General features: G+C 51.5%; 1 long non-coding RNA gene across 1 annotated transcript in view; it reads right to left on the reverse strand.

Annotated features, from left to right (window-relative positions):
• The window catches only part of LOC113958793, a 46,120-nt gene that overhangs the window by 28,310 nt on the left and 4,421 nt on the right, over positions 1-13,389 (reverse strand). Inside the window, exon 2 of the long non-coding RNA XR_003531626.1 lies at positions 5,269-5,388. This is a non-coding gene — a long non-coding RNA (uncharacterized LOC113958793). The remainder of the gene's footprint in view (positions 1-5,268; positions 5,389-13,389) is intronic.

The raw sequence follows: 13,389 nt of genomic DNA on the forward strand, positions 1-13,389 counted from the left end.
CTCCCTCTATAAATGGCTCTGTGTGGGAAGGGAGAGAGAATGAGAAGGAAGAGGAGGAAGAAAAACCCACGGATGAGGATCCAGCCCAATAAGCCCATGAAACGCATACCTGTCATACCAACCCCTCTGCCAGCCTGGCACCACCATCAAGCAAAACCTGGCAGCCTGAATGAGCCTCGGTGACCTCGGGATGACATTAATTTGTCGCAGCTTCATAAGGCACATTTCAATTATCGCGGATTTTTTCGCGCCGACGTGGGGAAGAGCGGCCTGTCAGCACCGGCTGATTGGAAATGTGATGCAATTATCATCAAGCCCTAGTAAAGGATTTTAAATTAAAGACAACTTGGTCTGTAAATACTTTGTGTCTGCATTATTGTTCTCTCTTCCTAATGGCTTTTGGCACAGGCCTTGTCAGTGGTTTATTGTACAAGCCTTTGGCTGCGACAGCGTCTCCTATGAATAAATCATACACTTCACTAAGCACCAGACGATGGCAAAATGCAACAGCAGATGAAAAAAGCAATAAAGAACCATTACAGCTGCCTGTTCTCCTCTGCAGGTTTACATCACCAGCTGATTTAATTTGCTATTTGTAAAGGCACAGCTCACTGCAACGCCTTTGTGAAATGAAATCATAAATGTTCACGCGGGCGCGACTGAAAAGCGAGGCACCCGCTCGCTTAGGAGGTGTTTCCTCCCTCTGCAGGGCTCTTCAGCATCTCAGAGCTGCTCTTGGGGCACAAAAAGAGGATTTACAGGGGACAGAACACCTCGCTGCCACAGCTGGAAGATGCTGGAGCTGCGTGTGTGGGATGCTTGTATCACAGAAATGAAAGGGAACCACCAAGGAACAGAAATATCAGGACAAGGCTCTTCCCCCAGAGGGTGGTTGGCACTGCCCAGGCTCCCCAGGGCAGTGGGCACGGCCCCAAGGCTGCCAGAGCTCCAGGAGGGTTTGGACAACGCTCTGAGGGACGGGGGGGATTGTTGAGGTGTCCTGGGCAGGGCCAGGAGTTGGACTGGATGGTCCCTTTAGTCCCTTCACCTCAGGGTTTTCTGTGATTCCATGACATGAGGACTATTGTGGAAGGTGCACTGGTGCAGCTGAAAGGACCAGAAGAGAAACATCAAAATCTGAGAGAAAAGAGATTCATACCTGGAGATGGGACAGGGGGGATCGTTGGGGTGTCTGTGCAGGGCCAATGGTGAGACTGGATGAACCCTGAGGGTCCTTCCCACTCAGGATCTTCCATGATTCTGTAAAAACAGGCTCCATGTGCCTTCCTGCTCTGGACAGAGCTCACCCAGCTCTGGAGCTGGAAAATACAAGTTATTGCTCTGCCCCAAAGCTCAGGAGCACGGGAGACACAAGTGACCAAAGTCTCTTCTTCCCAACCCCCACCAACGAGGCCACACGACCCCTCTGGGACACCAAAGGGTGAGAGGAGCAAGACTGAGGGTTTAATTCAGCCCCTCTTTGCTCATCCAGCTGAACACCCTCCTGGCATGGCAGGAACAGGCTGGTCAAGGAAGAGGTGGAGTCCCCACCCCTGGAGGGGTTTCAAAGCCCTGTGGATGTGGCACTTGGGGACACGGGGCAGTGGTGGCCTTGGCAGAGCTGGGGGATGGTTGGACTCAATGATCTCAGAGGGCTTTTCCAACCTGAATGATTCCATGATTTTCCAGGCCCTGTGACAGGTCACCTGGGCACAGGCAAAGCTTTGGGGTTCATAACTGATGGCTGAGGCACCGGGAGCAAACCCCACAGGCTGAGCCCAAGGGCAGGGTTTGGGGTTCCAGGGCAAGGTTTTGGGGGTGGGTTTGGTTCTCTCAACCCACAAACCCTTTGTTGTGCTTTCTCTCCCCTACCCAGCTGAGGAGGGGGGTGATGGAGCAGCTGGGTGGGCCAGCCAAGGTCAACCAACACAGAAACAGGGAAAATTCCATCCAGAAAAACGACAGCTGAAAAATCCATCCATCCATTTCCTGAGGTGTCCCAGTGGAGCTCTCCAGGTCTCCCCTCTACATTTCCTCTCCAGAGGAAAAGACCATCCTGTTTCCAAGGGGAAACAGTTGGGTTAAGGCTGAGAAGAGGGATCCTAGACCCAAGTGGGTTCATCTTTACCCCTGCAAACCAAACATCTGCCAGACCATCAGGCCATCAGCACATCAATAACCCCAACAAATATCTGGATGTGCATGGAAATCTGGACTTCTCAGGCCTTTGCATGGAGATCACAGAGTCCTGGAATGGTTTGGGTTGGAAGGGACCTTAAAAATCATCTTATTCCACCCCCTGCCCTGGGCAGGGACACCTTCCACCAGCCCAGGTTGCTCCAAGCCCCGTCCAACCTGGCCTTGGACACTTCCAGGGCTGGGTTTCACCTGACTGCTGGAGGAGCTCCCAGCAGAGCCTGTACTTAGCAAAGGGATGGAATAATCCCTTTTTTTTTCCCCCACACAAACCCTGCAGCTCTGGCCTGGCCAGGAGCCAGGAATTCAGGAATTCCTGCTGCAGTTTCGTGCCCACCAAGGCACGGGATTGTCTGTCAGTGCTGCACCATTTGCTTCACTTTTGGTGAATATGAACACTGGGGTCTGTGAGGAGAGTGAACATTGATGGTTGGACTTGATAATATTAAAGGTCTTCTCCCACTTTAATGATTCTGAGATTCCTAAAGAGCTTCTGTCAATAATTTCCATAATTTCCCTGACAACTCCAGCTCTGATGCTTTTCCAGGAAGGTATCTTTGGTTTACAGTAAAAACACAAGCACTGACCTTTCAGAATATAATTTTTCTCTGCTGAAGCTGAATTAAGGACAGGAAAATGGAAAGCTCAAGGCTACACACTGAGTTATATTTACCTCTGTTCTGTTAAATTAATAGAAACCCAGGAGCCCTAAAAGGGGACAGCTCCACTGACATCACCTTCAGAGCACAGTCCTGATTTCTGAGGCCTGTTTGGGGTCTGTTCCAAAATTTAAGGTCACCTCATACATCATTTCATCCCTGACCTTGCTAATTAATCTCCAGTGAGCCACCCCCTCCCATCCTGAGCCCAGGGACCTGCTCATGGTCACCTGGAGAGAGCAGGGAGAGCAAAAGGGGCTCTGCTGGAGTGTCCAGGGAAGGGAATGGAGCTGGGAAGGGGCTGGAGCAGCAGGAGCAGCTGAGGGAGCTGTGGGGGCTCAGCCTGGAGAAAAGGAGGCTCAGGGGGGACCTTCTGGCTCTGCAACCCCCTGACAGGAGGGGGGAGCCGGGGGGGGTCGGGCTCTGCTCCCAGGGAACAAGGGACAGGAGGAGAGGGAACGGCCTCCAGCTGGGCCAGGGGAGGCTCAGGTGGGACAGGAGGAGGAATTTGTCCCTGGAAAAGTTGTCCAGCCCTGGCACAGGGTGGAGTCCCCATCCCTGGAGGGATTTTCAAGCCCTGTGGAAGTGGCACTTGAGGACATGGGTCAGTGGTGGAACTGGCAGTGCTGGGGATGGTTGGACTCCAGGATCTCAGAGGGCTTTTCCAACCCTTACAATTCAGTGATTCCATCAAACCAGACTGATCCAACAATACTTCCCTTATGCAGACACTTCATTAAAATCCTTTCCCTCTTCCAGCCCAACTCTTCCCTCTGGGTGTATCCCTGTTCCCTCTGGGCTGTGTCCCTGTTCCCTCTGGGCTGTGTTCCTGGTGGTGTTTCCAGTAGGAAAAGGACCCTCAGCCCTTCATCCCTCTCTGAAGGCCCCACCTGAGTCCCCCTGTGCCTTTCCCAGTCGTGACCCCCAAGTTTTCCATGTCTCCTCCAATGCAGCTGCCCCACTGAGCCCTTCCCTGACCCTCCTCCCTGCTTTTCCCTTTTCCCCCCGTGCCTGCAGCACTCTCCACACTCCATTTCTCACACAGCTGATCCACTTTTTGCTCCCTGTACAATCCCTTTTTACTCCAAGTCGATAAAGAGCTCTTGATTTAACCCCCATGGTCCCTCCCCACCCTTCTGGTAGCTCCTCTGCCCTGGGATGGGTTGTACCTGTGCCCTTAACAGCATTTTTAAAGAGCTGCCCACTTCCCTCAACTCATTTTTTTTCCATTTGAGCTTGTTTCCCAAAGGATCTTTCCTACCAGTTCTGACCTTATTTCACTTTGCCCTAATAAAGGTCATTGGGGGTATTTTCCCTTGGTTTGGAGAGTTTTTTATCTTTTTTTAAATTCCATTTTCTGCACTGTTTATTCTTCCATATCCTTCCTCTGTATTCCATGGTCACACTCAGAAGTTCCTCCTGCCTTCCCCTTCCCAGCCAGTTTGTCCTGGTGCTCGGGATCGAGCATTTTCTTCTCCAAAATTCCATATTTGAACACTACCACCTCTAACACCCCTCCCTGGGTGGCTCCACGGCCCTTTCACCCCATTCCCAGGATGGAAATCTCTGTAGGATTTTAGGTACCATGAAAGCCAGAGGAGCTGGGCCGGGATTCATGGAGCAGCTCCTTGTTTCCAGGAAGGAAACAAATGCCAAGGAGCTCAGGGACAAAGGCAGCTCCTGGAATCCTCTCCCTGTGGGCTCTTGCCTGGAAAAACCCCAGAAAATTCTCCCACCTAAGGATAATAACTGTGCAGATCCTTGCAAGGCTGAGAACTCCAAAACGTTGATTTGTGGAGATATTGCAGACCTGAAAAGGGTTTTTTGGAGGGGTTTTCAGCGGTTTGAGGGGCAGGGTTGTGGTCAAGTACCAAGGTTTGGCATCAAACCCGTGAGGAAAAGTTCCCACAAGGGCAATATTTCCAAATGGAAACGACCACCCAGGGGGGAGAGGAAAGGCAGATCCTCCCGTAGCCACGTTTTAAAAAGAATGTTTTCAGCTGTAATTTATAGTTGCTGTGCTGCCACCCAGGGCTGTGATCTCCAGCTCCTGCAGCAGAGATCACCCTGCAAACAGACAGCTGCAAATGGGATAATTGGTTACTTCTGGGAGACAACCTTTAAACTCCCCAATTTATGACACAATTCAGCAGCTCCAGCAGGTTGTAAAACAACCACAGAGGAAACAGTGAAAACCTGAACCAGCCCTTAATGCATTTTTCTATTCTGGGTGGCAGAACAGGGAGCCAAGGCACAGAGTCCCTGCTCTTGAAACACTGGGGCTTGTGCAACATGCACTTATAAATTTTTAAGAGCGTTTCCTGTGGTGATGAAGCACCAAACACGGAAAGTGCATTTGGCAGCAGGCCCTGGATGTCAGCAGGATGGGGAGGAGGGGAAAAAAATCACTCACCTGTGGCAGGGTCAGCTCCCAAAGCTCTCAGTGCTGCAGGAGCTCAGGTGTCTTGAAGAAATATTTCGGTTCCTCCTCGATCACAGTTATAATGTTAAATGTCCTTTAGGATACTGGGATCTGAGGACAGAAGGGAATAATTGATTGTAAGATGCTGTGTCATGCATGAAGTGGCATAAACTAGAAATGTCTGTCTGCTTTACAGACTTGTCATATGATTTCAAGGCACAAAATTAACTGATGATGAAGAAACTGCTGTTTGGACAATCCTTGGAGCCACAGATTTACAGCCCTGGGATGGGGGAACACCCATTATGGGTATTCCCATCACTGGGAATCCATCAAGGGCTGGAGCCAGGCTGGGAGAGCTGGGGGATTCCCCTGGAGAAGAGAAGGCTCCAGGGAGAGCTGAGAGCCCCTTGCAGGGCCTAAAGGGGCTCCAGGAGAGCTGGAGAGGGACTGGGGACAAGGGATGGAGGGACAGGACACAGGGAATGGCTTCAAACTGGTTTAGATGGGATCTTGGGAAGGAATTGCTGGCTGGGAGGGTGGGGAGGCCCTGGCACAGGTTGCCCAGAGAAGCTGTGGCTGCCCCTGGATCCCTGGGAGTGTCCAAGGCCAGGTTGGAGCAGCCTGGGCTGGTGGAAGGTGTCCCTGCCCATGGCAGGGGTGGCACTGGATGGGCTTTAAGGTCCCTTCCCACCCAAACCAGTCTGGGCGTTTATGAAGACAGAACTTTTCTCTTTGATTTTTATTTATGATTTTAATTTGAAATTCCAGTTGTCTCACAAATCCTCTCTTTACAGTCCTGTTCCTTGTTGACCTGGCTGCCTCTTGTCCTTCCCTTGCCAGCCATTCCCAGAAATGCTGCCAGCTCCTCCCCTGCCCCTGTGCCAGCCCTGTCCCAGCCTGGCTCTGTCCCCTTGGTACCTCAGGGAGTGTTTTGCTCCCAGGACACTGGACTCCCATCCCTGTTGGAGACCTGACCCTGGGTCTCAGCACTTGCTGAAGAATTTAATGCTCCTGAATACCAGTCCTGCTTGATAAATCTCCACCTCCTCACCTGCCTCCAGCCCCTCTCTAACTTGTTCCCTCAGAGCTCCTTATTCATATTCTCAACTCTCCCTTATTTCTTCTTTGCTGAGACTTTTGGGACTCAGGTTGTTCCAGAAATACCTCCCTGCACCTTTAGGCACCTAATGACCTTCACAAACCTGCCCACATTCCCTTTATGCTCATCTTCCTGGTGTATTTTTTCCACCTTAGAGGTTTTTAACTGACACAAGGATCGAAGACATTTGGGACTTCCTTGGGGTCCAGGCTGAGCAACTCCCCGACAGATCCCACACAGCTCTGGCTCCCACGTCACCAAACAACCCCAGCCCGCTCTTTCCAAGGAGAAATGTATCCCAGGGGATTTAGGAGGACAATTAGAAGGGTTTATCACATCCCTTGCTATTAATAAGGCAGAACTGTCCAGCCTGGAAGCACCCCCAGATCCATCAATCCTTCCCACTGGCGCTGGAGCTGCTCAATTTTTGTCATCAAGGGCAAGCAAAAGCCCCAGTTTTAGGTCTGCAAAACCCCTAAAGCTTCCCCAGTTCTTTTCCCAGGCAGCTGAGGTTTTACAGGAGGGTTTTTTCCTGCCTTTAGCACCATCTGGAACTGCAGAGCTGGAGCTCCAGACAATGTCACCAGCAATATCTGTCACCTGAGTCCTTCTCCCTGAACACACCTCCAGGTTTCCAGTCTCATAGTCCCAACCCACCTTTTGAAACAGGGTCTGGATTATCTGCTCGTGCCTCTTCCTCTGGATTTTCTCCAATTCCCATCAACAAACCCTGATGGGAAGTTAAGTTTTCTGGACTAAACAAAGGCTTGGCTCTGCAAAGCCACTGCCATCCCATTTTACCTTCCTGCACACCCTCTTCATTAACAGCCTGAACTGCAAGATTCCCAGGAAAGGGCTGGAATCCAGGATGTTTCACAAATAATAGAGGCTGCAAAAGCTGTTCCCAGTTCCCATTCTACAGCCAGTTACAAAACCATGGACATTTTTATTTTTTTTTAGGACCTGTTAGAGCTGCAGCAAAGAAAATCACCTAGGCTGGCTTAAAAGCTGGCTTTAAAGCTGGCTTTGTAAATACCAACTCAGGATTGAGCCTGACCTCACCTCTGGGCAGGAAACAAGGGGGTCCTTGGCACCAGACAGCTTTTTATTCCTATTGAGAGGATGGAACTGGGAGCAGGGAAACACTCAGTGCTGGGAATGTGACTGCCCAGGGGATGGTTCCTGCTGCACAAGGATCCTGGAATAAATGAGACAGAAATCATGGAATCCCAGAATTGTTTAGGTTGGAAAAGCCCTCCAAGGTCGAGTCCAACTGTTCTCCTTCAGCCCTGCCAAGGCCATCACTGACCCCATGTCCCCAAGGGCCACATCCACAGGGCTTGGAAATCCCTTCAGGGATGGGGACTCCAAACTTCCCTGGGCAGCCCCTGCCAAGGCCTCACCACCCTTTTCCAGGGAGAAATTCCTCCTGATGTGCCACCTGAGCCTCCCCTGGCCCAGCTGGAGGCCGTTCCCTCTCCTCCTGTCCCTTGTTCAAGCACAGTCAAACTGCACTGACTGTAACTCTCTCACTGATGTTGGGATCACTCTCCACTATTCCTCAACCCTGAGCCTCAGAGAGCAAGTCCTACACATGGAGAACTTGCCAAAATGTGTTCCCAGGAAAGCTTTCCCACCCCTGCTTGATCCCTGGAGGATCCCCAGGCCCGGAGCATCGGGAATGTGCCAAATTCCCAACAGCCTCCCTCTCTTCCCTTCATCCCAACGTGCAGGAGCAGGGAAGGCACCGCTGGCATTGTCACCAACACCCCCAGTCCCGAGGCGTGTCTGGATATGAATCTAACATGACAGCTTTAGTAAGTCAATGAGCTAATTGCTAAACACACTAATTGATTTTTAATTACAGAGAGCGAGCCTTGCAGCACAGCCAAGACTGGCAGCTCTCTCTGCCATTAGAGAACAAAAGGAACTTCAGCTCCAGCATCCCCAGGCTCTGATGTGTCTCTTGGCTGCACCTTTTCCTCCAAGTCATTTACAAACCCAGCAGGATTTCCCCATCCCTCGTTTTCTGACTCATCCTGGGACCTGCAGCCATCAGAGAAAAAGCTTCAAAACACCCCAGGAGAAAGATATTTGCTTTAAACTCAGTTTTCTGGTGGAGGGGTTGGAACTAGATGATCTTCAAGGTGCCTTCCAACCCAAACCATTCTGTGATTCTGTAAATACAAATTCAGGGCCCTAAACCACCTCCACAGTGAAAAGAAAAGGCAGAGAAGCAGAGCTGCTGCTTGCACTGCAATCCCAGGTGGATCTGCCATGGAGAAGCCTTTAGAGGAATGATTCAGGGGGACAGTGGATAAGGATTATTAAAGGTGGAAAAGCCCTCTCAGATCACCAAGTCCAACCATCCCCCAGCACTGCCAAGGCCACCACCGCCCCCTGTCCCCAAGTGCCACATCCACAGGGCTTTGAAATCCCCCCAGGGATGGGGACTCCACCCTGTGCCAGGGCTGGACAGCTCTTTCCATGGAGGAATTTTTCCTAATATCCGACCTGACCCTCCCCTGGCACAACTTGAGGCCATTTCCACTCGTCCTGTCACTTGTTATCCAGGAGAGAAGACTGACCCCAAAGGTTCTGTGATCTCCTCCCCCTTTCCTGGGAAAGCAGAAAGTGCCCTCACCCGTGTTGTGCCCACTGTGGGGGTGACTCCTCTTGTCCCTCCCCCACCACGAAGGGTCAATTTTCAGCATTCCCTGCAGGAGCAGGGAACTCCTCCCCTTCCTCGTGCTCTGAGGGACATGGGACACATGGGAAGGAGGCACAGATTCCTCAAACCTGCCTACTGTGCCCTGGAATCCTGCTTAAAAAGGATCAAAACCACCCTAGGAACTCATGAGCTGCTGTCTCACTTACAAAGGCCCTTCTTTGATGTGCCACCAGTACCTGGATCACAAGCCCACCTTGGTTCCTCCTTTGCTCTGTTAAGTCACCCCAGGGAGGTTTTTCCCCAATGAGGGAGAGAAAAGTTCCCAATTCCTGCTTTTCACTCACACAGGAAATTCTCCCCCATCATCCACTCCAGAAACACTTCTCTCACCAAAGCTCAGGGCCTTTTGCCTTATCTGTGTGCATCTGACCATGAGATGGAAATTATTTTCACCTGCACTTGCCCAGCAGATCCCTGGAATCAGGGCATGAATTTTAGGAACAAAGGCAGCTTTTGATCTGCCGGAGCTTCCTGCAGGAGGGACCTGAAGCAGAATTTGTTCCACCACCCTCCTCTGCAAGCCCTGCCTGCCCAAAACCTGCAGCACAGAGAGGCAGCTCATTCATCCCAGAGCAAAAAGGGAATTCTCCCGTTTCCTTCAGGTGAACTGAGAGCAAAGTCAGAGCCTGAGGCAGCTCAAGGGCTGCCCAGAGGGAAGGGCCTCTCCTGGCACTGGGAAGTGGGCTGGACAGCTCCTGCCAGCCAGGATGGTGGCTGGAAGGGCTTTCAGGCCTCACTCAGTTCTGCTGAGCAGCTCAGGCTCTGCCAGGAGAGGTGGAGTGTGTCAGAAGGGAGCTGACAGCAGCTCCCCGTGTCTCTGGCCAAGGAAAGCCAACACTGATGGTCCCCCCCGTGCCCTGGAGGTGCTGGTGGCTCCACTCTCCTGTGTCACAGTGATCTCCAGTGACAGGGGATGAACTCCCAGGGACACAGAGCTCTGACAGGGGACAAAGGAGAGGATTTGTTCAGGTTTGTGTGGTTTCAGGGGAAAAATAAATTAGGACTCCCGTGCTAAACACCAAGACAGCTGCCAAGGTCTGCCAGACACCCAAACCCTGTGTGGAGGAACAGCAGCTCTAAATAGAGCTGGCATTCTCTTCAAGGGGTGAAATTAGTCCCTGGTGGGAGCATCTCTGGACTGGCAGAGGGCTCTTTAGAGGGCAGGAGCCCCCAGCCCAGACCCTCCAGCCCAAATGGAGACCAGTTCACAGTTTCCTTCCCACTCCTCAGTGTTGCTCCAGCCTGTGTCCTCCCCCCACCCTCTGGATGGCATTTGGGGTGGGAAAGGGGGGCTTTCCTCCTTCCCCAGCACCTGTGGGACCACAGAAACGTTTCAGCCCAGAGATCAAACCCCTGCCTGTCCATCTGTTCCCCACCCAGCAGCTGCACCTCTGCTTTTTACCTGCACAGACAAATTCCTGCTTGGGCAAATTCCAGCTTTCCCACAGAGCGAAGCTGAACCCCTGGTGCTGAAGATGTGCCATTTGGGGCAGGTTTCTCCCTGATGAGTGACACTGGTGCTCACAGAAGCTCCTCAGTGGATCCAGGAGATCAGATCCACACCCTCCTCTCCATGGCAGGGGATCAGATCCTCCTCTGCCTGGCCCAGCTCGGGGCTATTTTGGGCAACTTGACCCCACACTGAACTTTCTCCGACTGCAACTCCACATTTCCAAGTGGCAGCGACACTTCAAGCCAGTAATGAGCAACATCAGCAGAACTCCAGGGGTCTGAAGTCGCTGTGACTAAGCCAATGCAAGGAACTGGGTGTCCTGGAATGTGTCCTGCTCCAAAACAACCAGCTGCTCTGGAGAAGGAGTCCTGGCATCGACTGCACTGCAAAGCCTTGGGGCCTGGTTTTCACAGATCTGTTGTCCTGGAATCACAGAATGGCTTAGGTTGGACAGGACCATAAATTCCATATTATTCCAACCCTGCCATGGGCAGGGACACCTCCCACCAGAAGGAAGAACCACCCCCAGCAGTATTTTTCCTGGCACTCACAATTCCACACAGCCACTGCCCAGGTACTTCCCCCCTTTGGGTCAGGACTGAACACTTGTACTTATGTAAATACAACCCCTTTATGGAAACAACCCCCTGCTTGTGCACACAGCAAACTAAATCTGTGGAGACTCCAATGCTGCTTTTGCCTCCAGCCACAGGATCTATCAATGGGAAGCAGGACACAAAGTGCTGCTCCAGCCTGTTCCTCAGGGCTGCCTGAGCCCCTGAGACTCACTTCAGAGCTGTTCAGCTAAAAACCAGGGACATATTTTAACCTCCCTTCCCACCTCTGTGCCAAACACCATTCACTAAAAGCTGCTGTTCAGTTCCAATTCCAAACCCTGCAGGGAGCAGGTGTGACCATGGAATTCCAGCCTGGATTGGAAGGGACCTTAGAGCAAATCCAGTGTCACCCCTGCCATGGGCAGGGACACCTTCCACCAGCCCGGGTTGCTCCAACCTGGCCTTGGACACTTCCAGGGATCCAGGGGCAGCCACAGCTTCTCTGGGCAACCTGGGCCAGGGCCTCCCCACCCTCCCAGCCAGGAATTCCTTCCCAATATTCCATCTCTCCCTGCCCTCTGGCAGTGGGATTCCCTGTGTCCTGTCCATCCACCCCTTGTCCAAAGTCCTTCTTCAGTTCTCTTGGAGCCCATTTAGGCACAAAGTCACTCTGTTCCTCATCTTTTTGGCCACACATCTTTCCCAACCTCTCCCAAGCTCTGCCCCAGCTGGACCCCAAGCCCTGCTCACACCTGCCTTTCCCTGAGGCAGCATCCCGGGATGTGTGGGTGCAGTGGGATGTCCTGGCAATTCCCACCCCAATCCCCACCATACTGCACTCTGTAGGAAGTCAGGGATAAAAGCTGTAGAGGAGTTTCCAGCCGGGAACAGGGAAAGCAGCTCTTTGACACCTGAAAACAAACAATTTCTGCCACTTGCTGGTGCCACACGCCCGAAATGAATTCCCTGACAGTGCCCCTGGTACGGGAACACGGTGGGTCTGGCCCAGCAGGAGCCTCAGGCAGCAGGGCAGGGCTGTTTGTCACTCTGGGAGGAGGGGGAAGTGCTGCTGGAGGGGCTTTTTTAAGGCTCTAGTTGAATAAAAATAAGCATTTCTCTCTCCTGCAGCCCGGGGCTGGGCAGGGATGGAAGGCCAAGGAGCAGCAGCAGTTAATGGAGCTGGAATCTCCAGCAGCTTTGCCGTGGGAAACGAGCTGGAATATCCAGAGGAAAAGCAAAAGCCTGACCCCACTGCCCCCAGCCCCTGTGCTGCCACAGCCAGGGGCAGTAAAACAGCTCTTTCCTTATCAATTCCCTCCTTGTTCAGCTCTTTCCTTATCAATTCCCTCCTTGTTCAGCTCTTTCCTTATCAATTCCCTCCTTGTTCAGTTCTTTCCTTATCAATTCCCCTTCTGTTCCTAAAAAAAGGCAAGTTGAAGTGACAACCAAAGGGATGCCTGTGGATTTTTGAGCCCAGGGGCGCTTGGAAAAGCGGTGGCAACACCAGCAATGCCCGAGGGGGGCAGGAGGGGAGGGTTTCCTGTAGCCCCTCCACCTCTTCCCAGCTCCAGCTCTGCCTGGGAAGAAAGAGGAGAGAGGGAATTCCGTGTCAGGACCCCCCCTGCAGCTGAAACCACGAGGCAAAGCTTCATCACAAGAACAAGAGTCGCTTCAGGAGCTTCAACCAAAATGTTCTTTCCACCTCCAGGGAAATCCTTGTGCTTTCCTGTGTGGAAGGCAGTTACCTAACAGTTGGTTTTATAAATAGCAACGGGTTTCTTTGGGGGTTTAGTTGTGTTTGTCTTGCTCCAGGTTGTTATTCTTTCTTTCAGGCCAGGGCTCTGCTTTTGGGGGCTTTAGCTGGGACAAGGCTGAGTGGGACCCACCCAGAGGAGCAGTGCCTCGGGAAATTGTGGCATTTCAGCCACTAAAACACACAGAAAAAAGAAAAAAAAAAACAAAAAAACCCACAAAAAACAAACAACAAAAAAACCAAAAACAAACAAATAAAAAACCAAACCAAAACAACAACAACAAAAAAAACACACACCAAAAAAAAAAACAAAACAGACAAAAGCCCCCAAAACCAAAACAAACAAAAAACCCACAAAACCAAACAAAAACCAAAACCAAACCAAACCAACAAACAAAAAAAATAAAAAGGACAAAAAAACCCCAAAAACAAACAAACAAACAAAAAACCCCCAAAACAAAACCACCAAAAAAACCAAACAAAAAACCCCCACCAAACCAAATAAAAAAACCACAC

Source organism: Corapipo altera, unplaced genomic scaffold (genome assembly GCF_003945725.1).
Source record: "Corapipo altera isolate COAL_440 unplaced genomic scaffold, ASM394572v1 190, whole genome shotgun sequence".
Classification (NCBI taxonomy): Eukaryota; Metazoa; Chordata; class Aves; order Passeriformes; family Pipridae; genus Corapipo; species Corapipo altera.